At 31.5% G+C, this 17082-nt stretch overlaps 1 pseudogene; it reads left to right on the top strand.

Annotated features, from left to right (window-relative positions):
- Positions 1-10816: 10816 nt before the first annotated feature.
- The window catches only part of LOC149580497 (floricaula/leafy-like protein), a 67274-nt pseudogene continuing 61008 nt past the window's right edge, over positions 10817-17082 (top strand).

Raw genomic sequence — 17082 nt, 5'->3', positions numbered from 1 at the left:
CACATTTGTTTCACCTTATATAAAGGAATTGACTACTAGATCCCATTCAAATTTTTACTTGTAAGAGTGGTTCATTCTATTCAATAAAAGAGTCACACATGTAGTAGTATGCATATGAATGTATGAAGACACGAAGCATACACATTGATGCATGAAGACACAAAGTAGACACGATGTAGACACATCATACATAACCTTGATTAGATCCTAAAATTAATAATGCACAATGGCTATACTTCTTCATTAGGCTTATGAACCCTGCAACCACAAAATAAGAATCAGTACATGTATATAAATATATATAAGCTTCAAAGAAATTCAAATAATAATAATAAGTTAATCCAAGCCAGTTCCATACTAAGCCCAAGAGCAGAACTTTGGCCCCCTTGGCCCCGGTGGTGGGTGTTAGGCATCCACACGAGGTGGTCTACTTAGTGGATTGCTTGCTTGGCTAGAAAGGTTCTTGTGAAAAGGAGCCATTACTATCTTTCCCTTAACTAGCACTAGAATAGGGTGTTTTCTCCAGATTGCAGACTCCATAGAAAAGTGGTAGGGTTCCCTTTTCTTATTTACATAATCCTTTGGAAGGAATCTTTCTCTCTCTCCTTATTATGATCATCATAAGATGGTAGATTTATGGTGCAAAGGGCGCATGAAACAAGCTACAAGTAGTTCCCTAGAGGATATCTATCATGTGCTCAAATTTACTCTGCCTCTCCCTCCACCCACTCCCTACCTTAGGATATCATAATGTGGATGAGAAGATTAATCCAATGAACATAGTTTTTTGGCACATGAATCTTTCTCTCTCATAATCATCTTGAGATGGTAGATTGACAGTACGAAGGGCACATGAAACAAGCTACAAGCAGTTCCCTGGAAGATATCTGTTAGGTGCTCAAATTTACTCCGCCTCTCCCTCCACCAACTCCCTATCTTGAGAGATCATAATTCGGATGAGAAAATGAATGTTAATCTAATGAATAGGAATCTTTCTCTCTCCTTATTATGATCATCTTGAGATGGTAGATTGATGATGCAAAGGGTGCGTGAAACAAGCTACAAGCGGTTCCCTGGAGGATATCCGTCAGGTGCTCAAATTTACTCTGCCTTTCCCCCCACCAACTCCCTATCTAAGATTGCGTAATTTGGATGAGAGATAGACTCTCTGTACTATAATTGAAATGTATTCTAATTACTATGTTTTCCTTAAATCAGCATATTTATATTTCATTTTTTTCATTTTTTCATATATATATTTTTCATTTTCAAATATTCTGATTTCATTTCTTTGTAACTAGAATCATTGATTGATTATTCAATATTCTTCACAATAAAAAATGTGTCAGTAATAAGAAAGTTACTAATAATGATATTTCATATTAATAATTTTTCAAAATAACAATATAAAGAAAATATCTAACTTACCTCATGCCTTGTGTGATAGGGTGATGATTTAGTAATGTATGACGGTCTTTCTCTCTCATTCCACATTAAGATGTTTATCCCTTAATCATATACCATTTTACCATTGTTTATATTAATATGATTTTGATTTCCTCACAAATGATCATATGTTGTTCATGTGTGCTAAAATGTTGTCACACTTCTATGAATCATTACATGTAAGAAAACTCAAGAATGAGCCCTCACAAATCGATCCATAGCTCTCTACTCATAGAGTGCAAGGGTTTGCAATGGAGGCCCTCAGTTTGACCTATTTTTGTGCCCATGCAAGTACACCATGAGATGAGAGATTCAAAAAGGAAAAGCAAGAATGCTAGTCTCCATGATCTTCAAATATGCATGAAAATAAGATCTAATCTATGAAAGCAAAATCTAATCTATAAATGCAAGATCTAAGCTAAAAGCCCATGATGGGTGCAAGAGAGAAAAAGACAAGAAAATAGAAGTTCTCCACAAAAAGCTTTTGTATTCAAACTCCTTCAAAAATTGGTCTTCAAACCTGCAGCATAACGATAGCATAATCATGGGTGTCTAACATGAGAAGAGGGCTCTCCCTTATAAAGGAAATTATGGAGGTGAGAGGCTTCTGACAACCAATGTGGGATAATAGAGCTTGATCCATGTGAGACAAAATTCCACCAATGAGAAAAGAGGAGTGGTTGAGAAGAAAGTGGTGATCCATGTGAGACAAGATTCCACCAATTAGAAAAGAGGAGTGGTTGAGGAGAAAGTGGAAAGATAAATCCCACTTAGATCACATCTTTAAGTGTAGAGAAATTAAATAAAAAGAATTTATTTTATTTCCTTTTTTTCATCAAAAGAGATATTTAAGTGGGATTTTTATTTAATTAAAAAGGAGCAAGTTATTTTTAATTAAATAGAAGATATTTAATTAAATTAAAAGAGAGGTTTTTCTCTTAATTAATTAAATGTGGATGAACTGTTTAATTAAAAGAGAGGTTTTCTTTTAATTAAATGGGGATTTTATTTTATTTAATTAAAAGAGAAGATTTTCTTTTAATTAAATAAGACTTGGAATAAAATGATCAATCTTAGAAATGAAATAAATCGAATTTGATCAAGGAAATTGATTTGAATTGATTTAATAAAATATTACAAACCATTGATTCAAAAAATTTGATAAATTGATAAATTGAATAATGGGGGCCCATAGTCTAGGCGACCATTTTTGGGTGCATACAGTTCACAAATAGGATCTTCTTTTTGCTCTCAAATTAAAATATGGTAGATGACTTATGAATGTGTTCAAAACTTCTTATATTCCTTCTCAGCTTCATAGAGGTTAGCTTCCTCACATTTTCCTTTATATTTTTCTGATGTAATTGTTGGTTAATAATTTTTGTTGTTGTTGAATATATTCCCTCCATAAGACTTTCATTCCTTTATTTGGTCTCATGTCATTCGGATTGTTATATCCAAGATGCTTTGATAGAATCAAACAAATATTTGAATATAAATCATTTTAATTTCCTATATGTTGTGTTAGTTGTTTTAACTCTTGGTATACCTCACATCATATCCAACTAAGGGGTTGGCTAGTTAATTTTCAATACGTTTCACACTGTGTATGCCACATAAGATAGTATGAGAGGTTTAGGGTTAATCAATCTTCGTTGGCAGTGATAATCAATTGTTCATGTTCAGTGCCTGATTTTCATGAAATATTTCTCATACTTGAGCCTTCGAGGATCATGTCTATCTAGTATAATCACATTCAAGGAGTCAAAAATAAGTGCTTCATGGAAATATAATAGTTGTAGAAGTAGTTATTGATGAAATAAATGTAGAGCATGTGGGAATTCGGCTTTCTCCCTTCTCAACTCATTTTGATGCTTATGACTCAAATCTAAAGGCATTGGGACTTGATGTGGCAGAGGCTCTCAATAAATATAAGATATTTTATGCGCATTTTGTTGAGCCCATATTTTTAATGTGGAGAGGAAATTAGCAATTGAAAAGATCCTGACTTTGATGAGGAAAGTATTGGAGGGCATATTTATGATCGAGATGATGGCAATGAAGTTATTTCTAGTGGCCAAGCCGATCTGATTGAAACTCGATCTGCCAAAAATATTTGAGTTGAATGTGCCCCTCAATAAATATAATAGAGAAACATTTTATACTTCTGATCCTATTGTTGGATACACAGATTATCGATTCCTCCATTTCTTTGATCTGTACCATTATCTATGAAAATGAAATCTCCAAGGATCAAGTAAATTAATGGAGTCTTCTTTTGATGACTTTCAAATCAGCATTGACACCCATTTTGATTCTCTAGATCTCACTTATCCATTGATACGTGGATCCTAATTTTAATGCTCAGTCTGTTATGGAGTGCTTCTCCTTATATGATCCATTAATGTTGTTTCCTACAAAATTGCTTTTACAACCTCATATTCATATTTTGATATTGACAAGTTTGCACAAACAACTATTCACGTGCAAGACCTTTGTAATAATTTTAGACCATCCATCGTGATCTTCCATGTCCTTTCATTCTTATTTATATCTTCATTCAATATTTTTTTTGTCAAGGGAGTTGCCCCTATTAAATATGGAGAGTATCATTTGTCGCATAAAAGTCCTTTCTACCTATTTATACCACTTATCTTGATCATTTCCTCAAATAATCATAATCCACACTTATAGAGGTATTATCAATGGCATTATCATGTGTGTGCAAGGTGTAGATTGAGAAAACATTCCTTATAAAAGTTAGTGTGGTGGCTCTTCTGTAATAGCTGTTGTGGCCAGATCCATTGATGTAGTTGTGGGTGGTTCTACTATAGTTCAATCCACTGTTGGTACATTTGCCTTTTCTTTGTGAGAGGATCCAACTAGCATTGTCAGCATTATTGGACTTGGCTTCTTTATTTTGAATGTACATCTTTGCCATGAGTATTTTCTAGATGCAATGTATATGTATATTTGTTTGATAAGGATTCGACATCAATTTTTTGTTTTCTTCTATATTTGTCAGCTCAATATATAAACTTCCTAATATAGGGTGCACTTCACTATGCAAACAATGATATTAAAGGTTGCATGTATGGAGTCTTTTATTGAATGACTGTTGTGGATGTTTCCTTATTGGTATTTGATGCTTCATTCCTCCTTAACCACTACATTAACTATTAACCTAATTGTCTCTAATCGTTGGAGTATTGTATTGGCAAAAACTTTCTTATTTCTGTTCGATAAAATTCTAGTGCCTAATCATTTTTACAGAATCTTTGTTACGGATTCTTCCTCAATCAGTTCTACTTTTTTCTACGTAATAGGTCTGTCTAACAGTGGTTTGCTAACTCAAATGCATACAAGTCTACAAGCTGAGTTACTTATTGAACCAAGTCTATTTGTTTACGCCACAAAATGAAAGTTTGTCATTTATTCATGAAACCCAACACATATTCAGCCACCTCCTATCAAATTACATTTGATTAACAAGTATATCTAGATTTTAAACCATTGTTCACACTTTGACACACCAACACAACTTTTCATTATTTTCATTTAGAATGAATTTATGTCTAGAGAAGGTAGAATATATTGTAACCATGTCTATTAAACTATAGGAGACAAAGAAACCAGTTTGTCAGTGCCAAGTCTTTGTATCCATATAAACTAGTTTCATAAGTGTCATTCAAAGCCTTTGTATATAAACATTTCTAAGTCACTATCATCTTTTAAATATACAAAAAGTATCTACAGCTTCTCAAGACATATCAAATGCCTGAAACATTGTTGGATCAATAATTTCCTACAGCCATTGAATCTTCATAAACACCCATAGCAACACTATCTCCATAATTGGGATAATCATTGGAAAGTATATTTTCAAATAAAACATTTCTATCTAGTCCTGCATTCTTTTCCATCACTTTCACATGGTAGCTCCAAGCTTGTTTAACAATTATTGTACCAATCTGCAGAATCAACAGATCTAATTTTTAAAATTCTTCATGATTGATTTGCTTGCATTATCATTCACAGGATGGTAGGAACATGCTCTGATACCAATTGTAATGACCCTTTTTCGGACATTAGGGTTTCTTACTGTAAATATGTTTTCTCCTGGGTCCTTCCATTTGTAATGACTTTTTAGGGGTCATTCGTTTGTGACTTTGTCTTTAATTTGTATCCCTTTTTTTCCATATCTTTTCTCTAATGTATTTTCCAATGCGTTGATATATTATATACATGAGTATATTCATAGAGTTGTGTCCTTTCAAATTAATATTAATTATATCAATAAGGTATTTTATTATTTTATTAATTATATATTATTTTGAATGATTATAAACTATAGTATTATATTAACTATATTATATAAATTATAACTATATCATTATTAAACATACCCTAAGATCATTATATTAAATAATGATATATTATTATACGTATTTAGATGTATACTATATATATATATATATATATCACGTATATTTAATATTATTTATCTTATTTATTATAATTTAAATGTGATAATAATTAGATATATTATGGTCTTATTGATTTACATTGTAATTATAACGTTTATTCTTTATATATATTGATATTATTATTATGAATAATAATTTCATTATATTAATATAAATAATTAAGTAAAATAGATCATAAATATTTATAGTTTATCAATGTTATTTCTTTAGGAATAGTATATGAATTATTATTATATTTTATGCCATAATTATAGGATTCTCTTTAGAAGGGGTCATGACAATAGCTAGGTCATCCCACATTTTCTTTGCACTATCAATACCTTTTACTATCATCAAATTTAGCATAGCTTAGGGTAGAGGCAATCTCCAACATTGCCTGGTTGTGTTCTTTCTTCATCTTCATATCTTTAGCAGTTAGGACTCCAACTGGGTCAACATGTTCCACTAAAATAGTATATTGTGCATGATCTCCAAGTCCTTCAAGGTGTAGCTTCATCAAAATTTTCCATGTAGGAAAGTTATCTCTATTAAGCTTGGGTACTTCTCTTTTATACATCTCGATCGTTGTGTTTCTAGTACCTTAAAAGTAGTCCTCTTAAGCAAATGGCTCTGATACCAATTATTGGAATACTTTAGAATAACTGAGAGGAGGGGGGTGAATCAATTATCCAAGGTCCAGATGTATAAATAAAACTTCTCCTAGCTTAGTGAACTCATAAAACATTCATATCCATGCATGCATCCATAAGATTATGCAATCACTAAAACTTATAGGTTACTATCAAATCAACTTGTAGAAATGTAAAGCATGAAACATAATAGATTTAGCAACACATTTGACACAATGATTTACATGGAAACCCAATTTGGTAAAAACCACCAGTAACATGCTACTCATTTTCACTCTTCTAAAGTGATGCCATGTGAAAGGCCAACCCTGTTAAAGGTTACAATGCACACTATTAAATGTGACCTAGTTAAGGGATTTCAATCACCATGTTAGAATTGAGCCTTGTTAAAGGACTTTAGGCCATTCACTTGGAATGCCACCTGGTTAAAGGATTTACAAATGACTATTAGGTCAACCTTAATTCAAAGGATTTACCCTAGATTGATACAATTGTTAGAGAGTAACAGTAGAGCTTTGATCTGATACAACTTACAAGTTCTCTTGTAGATTACAGATCTCTATTCAATCCTCAATTCTGCTTGGCCTTCATACTTTATAGCTCTGATAGCTTGTCCACCCTTTAAGCATCCATCTCCTTAAGCCTTCTTGCTTAACATGTCATTAGAGACTCTTCTCTTATGTCACTTGATGAAGCAAAACCCTTAACTCCTTCTCTTCCTTAGGTTCTTGCACATGACAACTTTGCTTCATGACCAAACATTCCTACAAGTAGGAAATTAGGATATTTTCCTACTCATTTTCCATCATCAAAATTTAGGGTTTGGATGGATTAGGTAGGATACAATGTATCTACCTGGATCTCATATCTCTTCTAGAAATCTCTTCTAAAATCCATTTGAATTCACCTAAAAAAAATTTGCCTCAAATTTTGTGCCACCAACTCATCAACCTTATCTTCCACTTGGTTCACAACATTCAAGAAAACAAACTTGTTAGCTTAGATTCAGTGAATCTTTGATCTTTAAAATAATGCAGTAGCTCAACATTATCAATCTTCTTATGCTCGGCATATACTACATTTCTCGGCATCTATTATGAAATCACTTGGCATCAACTAAAGTTCATTGATGCTTGACATCAACTAAACTTTACTCAGCATCAATTGTCTTGCTTGGCATCCACTAGAATTTTCTTTTACTCGACTCCAACTGACTTTTTGCTTGGCTTACACTGACTTTTCTCGGCACCTACTATCCACTCAGTCAAGCTTGGTAGACAAACTTTGTGTAACTTTTTCTTCTAAACTTTCTTAGTGTAACCAACATTTGTATCCTTAAGTAGATTATCAATACATCATGTCATCACTATCTTAACTGATCCTTGTACTTAATTACATAATCATAACTCAACCTTTCCTCTAGGTTCTTTTGTTACATCTTATTGATCAAATCCTCTTCATCAATCAAGTGATAGTACTTGAATCTTATAAGTAGTTGTCTTACTAGCAAATAGTAGGTTTGACATCATTGACAAAATAATGATTGAAACACGTAGTCTTCTTCAACAATCTCCCTCTTTCAACAATCTCTCTCAATAATTATATTTTCAATGAGATCTCAACAAGTTTTTGGTTGACAATGATGAAAATGTAGTTGATAGATATGCACCCGCAACATCTCTGTTGAAGATTGAGGTACTTGAAAATCATTAAAAAATTTATTTTGTCAATTTATTCTATGAAAATTGCACTTACAATATTTTCAAACTAGTTTTACTTTTTTGATGACACATCTTATAGGAATAATGGATAATATATGTAACCTTATGTTTGTAGGAAGTTGGACAAGGTGGGGGTGTACTAACTCTAGACATATTTGTTGATCACTTCTTCATCAGCCTATAGTCAATATATTCCAGGTTCTCAATTCTTTTCCTTGTTCTTGAAAATGAAATATTTTATTTAAGATTCCTTATAAGTTTAATATAGAGCAATATATTCTAGAAGTCAACTTCCCCCTATTTCACTTGCCTTTGAAAACTAGTTTGCAAGTCCCTGTATCATTTTTGGTTGGGTGGTATGTAGTAGTGTGTAGCTATTTGACATGCATATGAACAAGAGTAAAATAATAGCAAATAAGTTATTTTTCATATAGTTTATGTCTCTATGTTAACAAATCAAATAGGGGATGACACAACTAGATTAGGGAAAAGGTGCTTTATGATGGATTTTGAATTCGATATGGAAGTTTTAGCCATAGGAGGACTTGTAAATCTGTTTTAGGTATACAAATCCATGAACCTGCAAAATAGTATTATTTGAGTATCTTCAAGTTCAAACATCTAAAATTGGAATATTTAATCTATGAAACAACTAAAACTCAATCTCCATTGTCTCCTTGAAGTGGAAATTAGATCAATAAAATTTAAGGTGTCTTCTAGTATCAATTATGACAAGTAAAATTTAGAAAATGAAGAAATTACAGAAGTTTGAACAAAATTAATTACAAAATGTGGTCTATGACATTGTGCTAAAATGGTAAAAGAATATTTCCATCATACGATTTTAGAAAAAGGAGACATATCTAGCAAACAAGTAGGTGTCAAGCATCTTGTTAAACTAATGAGAACTATTATGTGTAACTATTTAAGGATTCAAGAGATGTTGAAGATAAGACTCACAATCATTATAAACTATTACCTAGTTAGAAAATGTAATTTTCTCTGGTCACACAATAATGGCTAGAATTGCCACAAAGGCATTGGTCTATGCACCCAACTTAAAAAATGGAAAGGAATACCTAAGCCTTTGGAGAATATATCTATCAAAAAGTGGCCTATAAAATGATTATAGACATACATTTAATGTTGATTTTGTGAGTAATTTTTTTTGAAGATTTCAGAAATCTTCACAGTTATGCCTTTTATAGCTAGGAATAATCCCTTGGGTAAAACATACAACTGTTGTATGATAAGTAGTTTCAGCTCCCAAATCCAATTTGCAAAATATGATAGACATCTATGGAAGCCATGTAAAAACAATTAATACATTTTGACTTTGTGTGAGAAGTCATGACTAATTTGATGTCAATATCCCTTATCATTAATCCTCTAGAGGGCACAATCCTAATGCACATCATATTTACAACCTTGGACATTAATGATGTTCCTTTTATTGTTTTGAAGGTCACATCTTCCATGCCCACTATAGGATTCTTTTGTGACAAGGCTTTCATTAAGAGCTCTAATCATTACTCCTATTGCTTGGATTTATGAGGAGTAGGTTAATGCAAGGTGGAGTTGTTTATTATCTCAAAATTACCACCACAACATTTATGCATTTCATGATAGACACTATCTAAAATATGGGGGAAACACCTAATTCGTTCATATTTTATGTAAAAATTGATACCACCACATTTGATCAATGGAATAGTAATATGTTTGGGCTAATATCTAGCTATGGTTGCTTGAACACAAAGCTATACATGTACACAAGGAAAGCCAAACAACTGCCAAAATGAATCATACCAAACTACTAAAATAAATAATCACAACTCTGATATGTGCATTCTCCACACTAAATACAAACTTTCCCTACTAAATGACCCCAACTCATGACAAAAAAGGAATAATGGAAAGGCTCAATAAAAGTTGTTGAATTTATGTTAATGAAAGTTGTTGATATTATAATATGGGTGAGTTTGAGCGAGGTGACCAAATTTTTCTTTCAAAGCCATATGTGCAGATATAAAAATTAAGTACAACATGTCCAATACTTTGTTATATATACACGTTAATTCGACCAATTTTTTCTTTCAAAGCTGTATGTGCAAATATAAACATTACGTAAAACATGTCCAGTATTTTCAAAGATATACACATTATTTACACCAAATATTTCTTTCAAAACCACATGTGCATAAATAAACATTAAGTACAACATGTCCAATAATTTTGCAAATATATTTTCGTATGAAGAAAGACCATGCCTAACAATATGAACCCTAAACAAAATAATGAGAGAATTGCTAGATTGTGGTTTGAGTTCCAAAGAAAAGTTGATAAATGTAATTGTCCTTGCAAAAAGTGTAAGGGCTTAAAGAATCAAAGAATTCTAATCACAATAGCCTAGAGTCATCGTAGGAAACATGGTCACATTGAAGGAGGCCATGATTTTTATTAATTTTTGAATGTGGATTTCCAACTAGAGGAACATGGAGGTGTGAATATCCAACCTAAGGATAACACTCCCATGGAAGAAGATAATGTGTCAGAGATCATGATTAAAGAAGATAGTATTGGCGTAGCTGATGAAGATGCTCATGATGATGGTACTAGCACATTTGATAATGATGATAAAGATGGTCTTGATATACCTATACTTGAGAAGGCACATGAGCCCCTATACGAAGGCTCCCAAATAACTCTTCTCGTTGTTGGTGAGCTTGAAGGTTATGAATGGTTTATCCAATGTAGCAATGTCACATATACTAAGGTATGTCATTCTTGTCATCTTCAATGTTAGTATACCATTACTATTCATTATATTACCAATTCATATTTTTTGTTGTAGGTTGATCGGTAAGTTTTTGTTACCATCATCAAACATTCTGCCTCGTTCGTACCAAGAATTATCTACCATTATGAATCAAATTATAATGAAGTATCAAAAAATATATGCATGTCCCAATGATCACGTTCTATATTATAAACAACATGAATTTGCAATAGAATTCCCTGATAGTCATATTAGTAGATATCAGTCAAATCAAATAACAAAAATGGTGCCTCACAAGGTTCTTTAGTACATTCTCATTATTTAGTGCCTTCAACAATTATTCAAGTGCACTAGCTTGACACAATTTATGGATTACCATGTACATAATAGAAATCAAGATGACATTATTTGAATGCATGTGGATGGTTTTGCATTTAAAGAGATAGAAGAAAAATGGCCACACTTTTAAAAAGAACTTTGTAATCTCAAGCTTTCATTGGTAGTGGGCGGTGTCAATCCTTTTGGAGATTTGAGATCCATTTACTTGGTGTGGCCTATTTTTGTTATTAATAATAACATTCCTCCTTGGATGTCCATAAATAGGGAGAGCATAATGTTGTTAATGATTGTACTAGGTATTTTTTCATTGAATAGTTGTCTAAATTAATTGATAAATAGTGCATGAAAATGGTCATAATAATCATGCAATGTTTATATTCATTCAATTACTAGGTAAGTACCAAGTTAAAGATATGAATGTGTATATTAAGCCCCTTATTGACGAGTTGTTGAAGTTATTAAATAGGGTCACTATGTATGACATCTCTAGACCAATAAGACAAAAACAATTTCGATTTCATGTAATATTTTTATGGACAATACATGATGCCCCTAGGCTAACTCATTTTTGCGATATGTTATATTGTTAAGGTCACATATTTTTGGTCTATTATAGTACTTACACATTATTGTTGTCTGCTTAAGTTGTGCATGATAATTGTACATGATATTTTATGTCTTCAAACAAAGGAAAAATTTGCATGTCTAGTTTGTGGTCCGAAGATGAAATCTCGTCATTCAAGAAGTTTAGGAAAGTATGTGTTCGATGAGTTTAGGCGTTTTCACCACAATAATCATAAGTATCGAATTACTAAAAAACATCCTTTGATGGAAAAGAAGAGACAACATCAAGACCATGAATAATGACACCTCATCTATGGAAGTTGCAATATGATTGACTAAATCACTGAGGTAATGTTCAGTTTGTGGTTCAAAGTTTGAAATTTATATTTTGATATTGTCTTTTATTTAGTAATGATGTACCTGATGCTCATTAAGGTCATCAAGGCATTAATGACTAACTTCCTAGAGGAATAAAAGTTATCGTACTCAATTTAGTAGGTTGCCATATTACGAGGATCTTCAAATCGTGCATTTGTTTGATGTTATACATATTGAAAAGAATGTAGTAGAGACACTGTGGAAAATATTGGATGAAAGGCATGATAGAGAAAAAATTGCCAAAATTTGTACTGACATTTATGAATCTAATCATGCACTGAAAGATTTCATTGATTCAAATAGAAATGGAGACTACATAAATATGAGTACCTTTCCATGGTTATTAGCAGAGCAACAAAGCGATGCATTAAAAGAAGTCATAAAAAACAAATTTTTTGACAAGATTTGTTGTAAATATAAGCACTCTTGTATCAAAGAAGATTATTTTGGGCCAGGGTTGAAAACACATGATTGGCATACCTTCATCAAGGTAAGTTATGTTCTCTATTTAAAAACTATTTGTAAAATTGCATGTACTACCTATTGCATTATTTCATAATATATTGAAACGATCATTTGTTAATGATTGTAGTAGGTCCTACCTTTATCCTTCCTACACTAGTTTGACAGCAATATTAAACAAGTTATATATGATCTTGGAAAATACATGAGGTTAAAAGTGTTATTTCTTAGATTTGTTGCATATATATTATATTTATGACTTGCTTTACTTTTTATACAATCTATTGTATAATTTTATCTAAAATCTTATTTATATGTTCTTGTGTTGAATATCTTTTAGGTGGTTATCCTCTAAAGAAATTGATAAAAAAAGATATAAAATATTGGAAGAGAAAAATTCTACAATGTATGTTTTAAATGAAAAAGTGTTTTAAATGAAAAAGTGTCTACCTTCAACTTTTTTCAATGCTCAAGAACACTACCTCATACATCAAGTTGAGGAGATTGAATTATGTGAACCTATAAAAACTAGGTCAATGTGGATGGTTGAGAGGCACTTGAAATTTATGAAAGTTTGGTTCAATAAAGAGTACATCCTGAGGATTCTATGGTAGAGGGATATATGTTATACTAGAGCATGATGTACATTAGTGAATATCTTCCAAAGTTTGTAGAAAATATCCATGTAGATCACATTTGAGATCCCAACTCTATTAACAAATTCAAAGGGGAGTACCTAATAGGGAAAGGTAGATTGAGGAGAGTGAGAGGTAATTATGAAAATTTTATTATAGTTAATTAATTCTTATCCATCATCAATATAAGTTATTTCTAACTAGTCTAGTTGTTTTTTTTATAGTTGGTTGTAATTGGGATGCACTACATTTGCATATTGCAAACAATCTTTAATTGCATGATGGTATAGATTCAACAATCTTAAGAAAATGGTCGCTCATTAATATAGGATAGTGTTGCATCATTGGTTAAAGAATCTTATCGTAATGAACATCGCAATGTTATTCCAATGGTACTTAATCTAGCATATGGTTTAAGAGATAGAAAGGTATGCAGAAGATTACTAATCATGACCCTTAAGTTTAATATAAATTTACATATCGATGCAACTAATCTTAACATGTTTGAATAATTGTAGATCAAACACCACAAAGCTATGTACTACCATGGTCGTAAATTTAGCATAAAAAAGGTTAGAAAAAATGAAAAAACTAGTGATTATAGGATAAGTGTAGTCTTCAAGGTCACCAATATTTCATCTAGAAATGACATACATCTTCAACAATCTAAAAATTGATACTATGGCATTTTGGATGATATACTTGAATTTGACTTTCATTCATTCAAATTAGTTTTATTTGTCATCAAATGGTACAAGCTACAACTGAATCAAAATGATCCTAATAGGACTATTATTGAACATGATAGTGGATTTACAATTATTAATACAAGGTCATTTGAGCCAGTTGAAGAATAGCCCTATCTTCTTCCAAGCCAATGTCAGCAAGTTATTCACTTTGGCATTCCACACAACCTAGGTTGGTCATTTGTTGTTAGAAATGATCCAAGATGAAGGCTAGTAAAGTATAATGTGATGAAAGAAGAAGATATTGAAGAATTAGAAGATGAAGTAAATGATGATCATGAATGATTGTTACACAATGATGATGATGAAGAAGAAGATTTTGGTGATGATGATGATTATCATCATCATCATCATGTTGATGAAGACGATGATGATCATCATCATCATCATGTTGATGAAGACGATGATGATCAAGGTGATGATGGTCATGATAATGATGGTCATAATAATGGTGAAGATGATGATGATGATGGTGATGAAGATGGTAGTAGTGATGACAATGATTAAAGTGACAAGTGCAATGATGGTAATTATGGTGATGAAGATGGTGGTAGTGATGACAATGATCAAAATGACAAGTATGATGATGGTAATGATGATGATGACATGGATGAAGATGATGATCAATAAAATGTCTGTCAACATATAATCAATATCAAGTATGATGGAGTCATGATTTATTTGTAGAAATTTGTTTGACTTGTATGCTTTTATAATTAAGTTATTAGGTGTTGAACTCTACTATCATTGAGTATATATAATGATATTACATAGCTACCACACATAAAGTAGAGGTAAGGAATTATAAAATATAAAATGATTTTGATGAATGCATCATGTAATTTTTGTCTTCAATGTAATTTTTAGTATATAGAGCATTATAAGTGGGAAAAATTTTATTAATTATAATATGGGTGAATTTAATGAGCAAGGTGATCAAATTTTTTTTTCAAAACTATATGTGCAGATATAAACATTAAGTACAACATGTCCAATATTTTTGTAGATATACACATTAATTAGATCAAATTTTTGGCCAACTTAGGATAAATGATTTACATATGGAGGTTATTCAATGCCTTTGACCAAGATCTTGCACAGTCACATGGATCGATAGGTATATGTCAATAGACCCTATAGATGCAATTTTTTATATGCATATCTTCTCTTTACCATCAACATCAACTTTAGTCCTAGTATATCTCTCACTTTATGGATTATAACTATCACCAAATAGGTATTTGTTTGATCTTTCTTCCTCAAGTGAGGATAATGAGGGAATAGAAGACAAAAGTGAGACATCTAGTGGGTCTAAAATAGGGAGATCAACTAGAGGTCAGAAGACTAGAAGAAAATTCAATAAAAAAATGCATTTTTCTCTTGTTGGGGGGGTCATGTTCTTATGATAATGATAATGAAGGTGATAGGAAGGTTCCCTTAAGGTACACACATCTTTAGAAAGAATGGGTACCCAACGAACTACCTCTAGTTAACACTGATTTTTCTATTAATGAAAGGATATATTGCATAGCTCCATCTTTATTACATGGTTTGGGCCTATTTTCCATGGATGGCATTAATGTTTGTTACAATAAAAATTTTGAATTGATGGAGTATGTAGTACCTTTTTACAATTACAAAAATTGGATGCAGATTGTGCAATATAAAAAAAGTATGCGTACATATGCATTGTCACCAAATTATATACAATGTAAAGAAAATAATCAAAGTAAAACATTTTCTATGTATATTGATGGAAGGCCAAAAGAAAAAAGGGAATATTACAAGATCTATAAATAGTTCTCAACCTATGTCAACTAATAAGTGGACGAATTGTATATTCGAGGCACATGAGGGAAATCATATATTTGTATGTGTGATAAAATCAATAAATGTGGGGGAAGAGGTTTTGTCATATTACAATTTGAATTGTGTAGATATAAAAAAATTCCCTATCATAGGACTGGTAAGTATAACATTTAAACCAATTACCTCCAATTAATATTAACTGCAATATATGATCTATTGTTTTATTAATAATATTTTTTGGTAAGTCTATTACTTTCATTTTGTTGTTGATTACTAAGAATTACTAATCTTTTTCACAAGGTGACATTGATAGAACACCATCCACAGGAGGGGATGCACCATCTCACACACCTTCTTCGACGAAGGTAAACCTTAATTATTATAATTTTTCAAATTATTTAGAAACAAATGCCATATTATTATGTTCTTTTCTTTATGGCTTTAGAGTTATATTGATGGAATTTTGATGGTATTGATGTCACAACTTGATACTTATTGATAGGGAAAAGCTAAAATAATAGCAAATCAAATGTGATGTAAAATGAGTGTCATTTCTAGATGATATTTCCCTTTGTTTTGACCCAATATTCATGACCCACCAACTCATACAAAGATATAGTAATGAAATTTTTAACATTATCCTCAAGGGTGACACAAGCGAGGAGATAGAAGCATTGAAAGAAGAATTGATATGTAGAGTCAAATCTTCGAAGGTAAGTAGTAATTAATCTCAAGCAATAATAGATGTTTATATTTTATAGTATCTTATGGATCATGATCTAAAATATTATGCATTCTTCTATAGAAATTTGTGACACCTATGAGACTGCGTGGTGAACATGGTGAGGGTTGTAGCACACAATCTTTGTGTAACACTTTCTCTTGACAACATATTACAATATTATTACACTGTTGAGTTTATTTAAGGAAAATTCAATTATGACTGAGTGTTATTCCATAATTGGTTCTATATTTGAATTAGTTTATATTGTGCTTGACTATGAAAGGTGAGAGTTTTATGACCAATGAGTTCAACTAAGAACTAATTTACTATTAATAGATCCATGTAATAGCAAGATTACACTAG

This window comes from Cupressus sempervirens, chromosome 1 (genome assembly GCF_028749045.1).
Source record: "Cupressus sempervirens isolate cs-2001-9-10 chromosome 1, ASM2874904v1, whole genome shotgun sequence".
Lineage (NCBI taxonomy): Eukaryota > Viridiplantae > Streptophyta > Pinopsida > Cupressales > Cupressaceae > Cupressus > Cupressus sempervirens.
The sequence above is the reverse complement of the archived record's forward strand: the minus strand, read 5'-3'. Positions and strand labels throughout refer to the sequence as shown.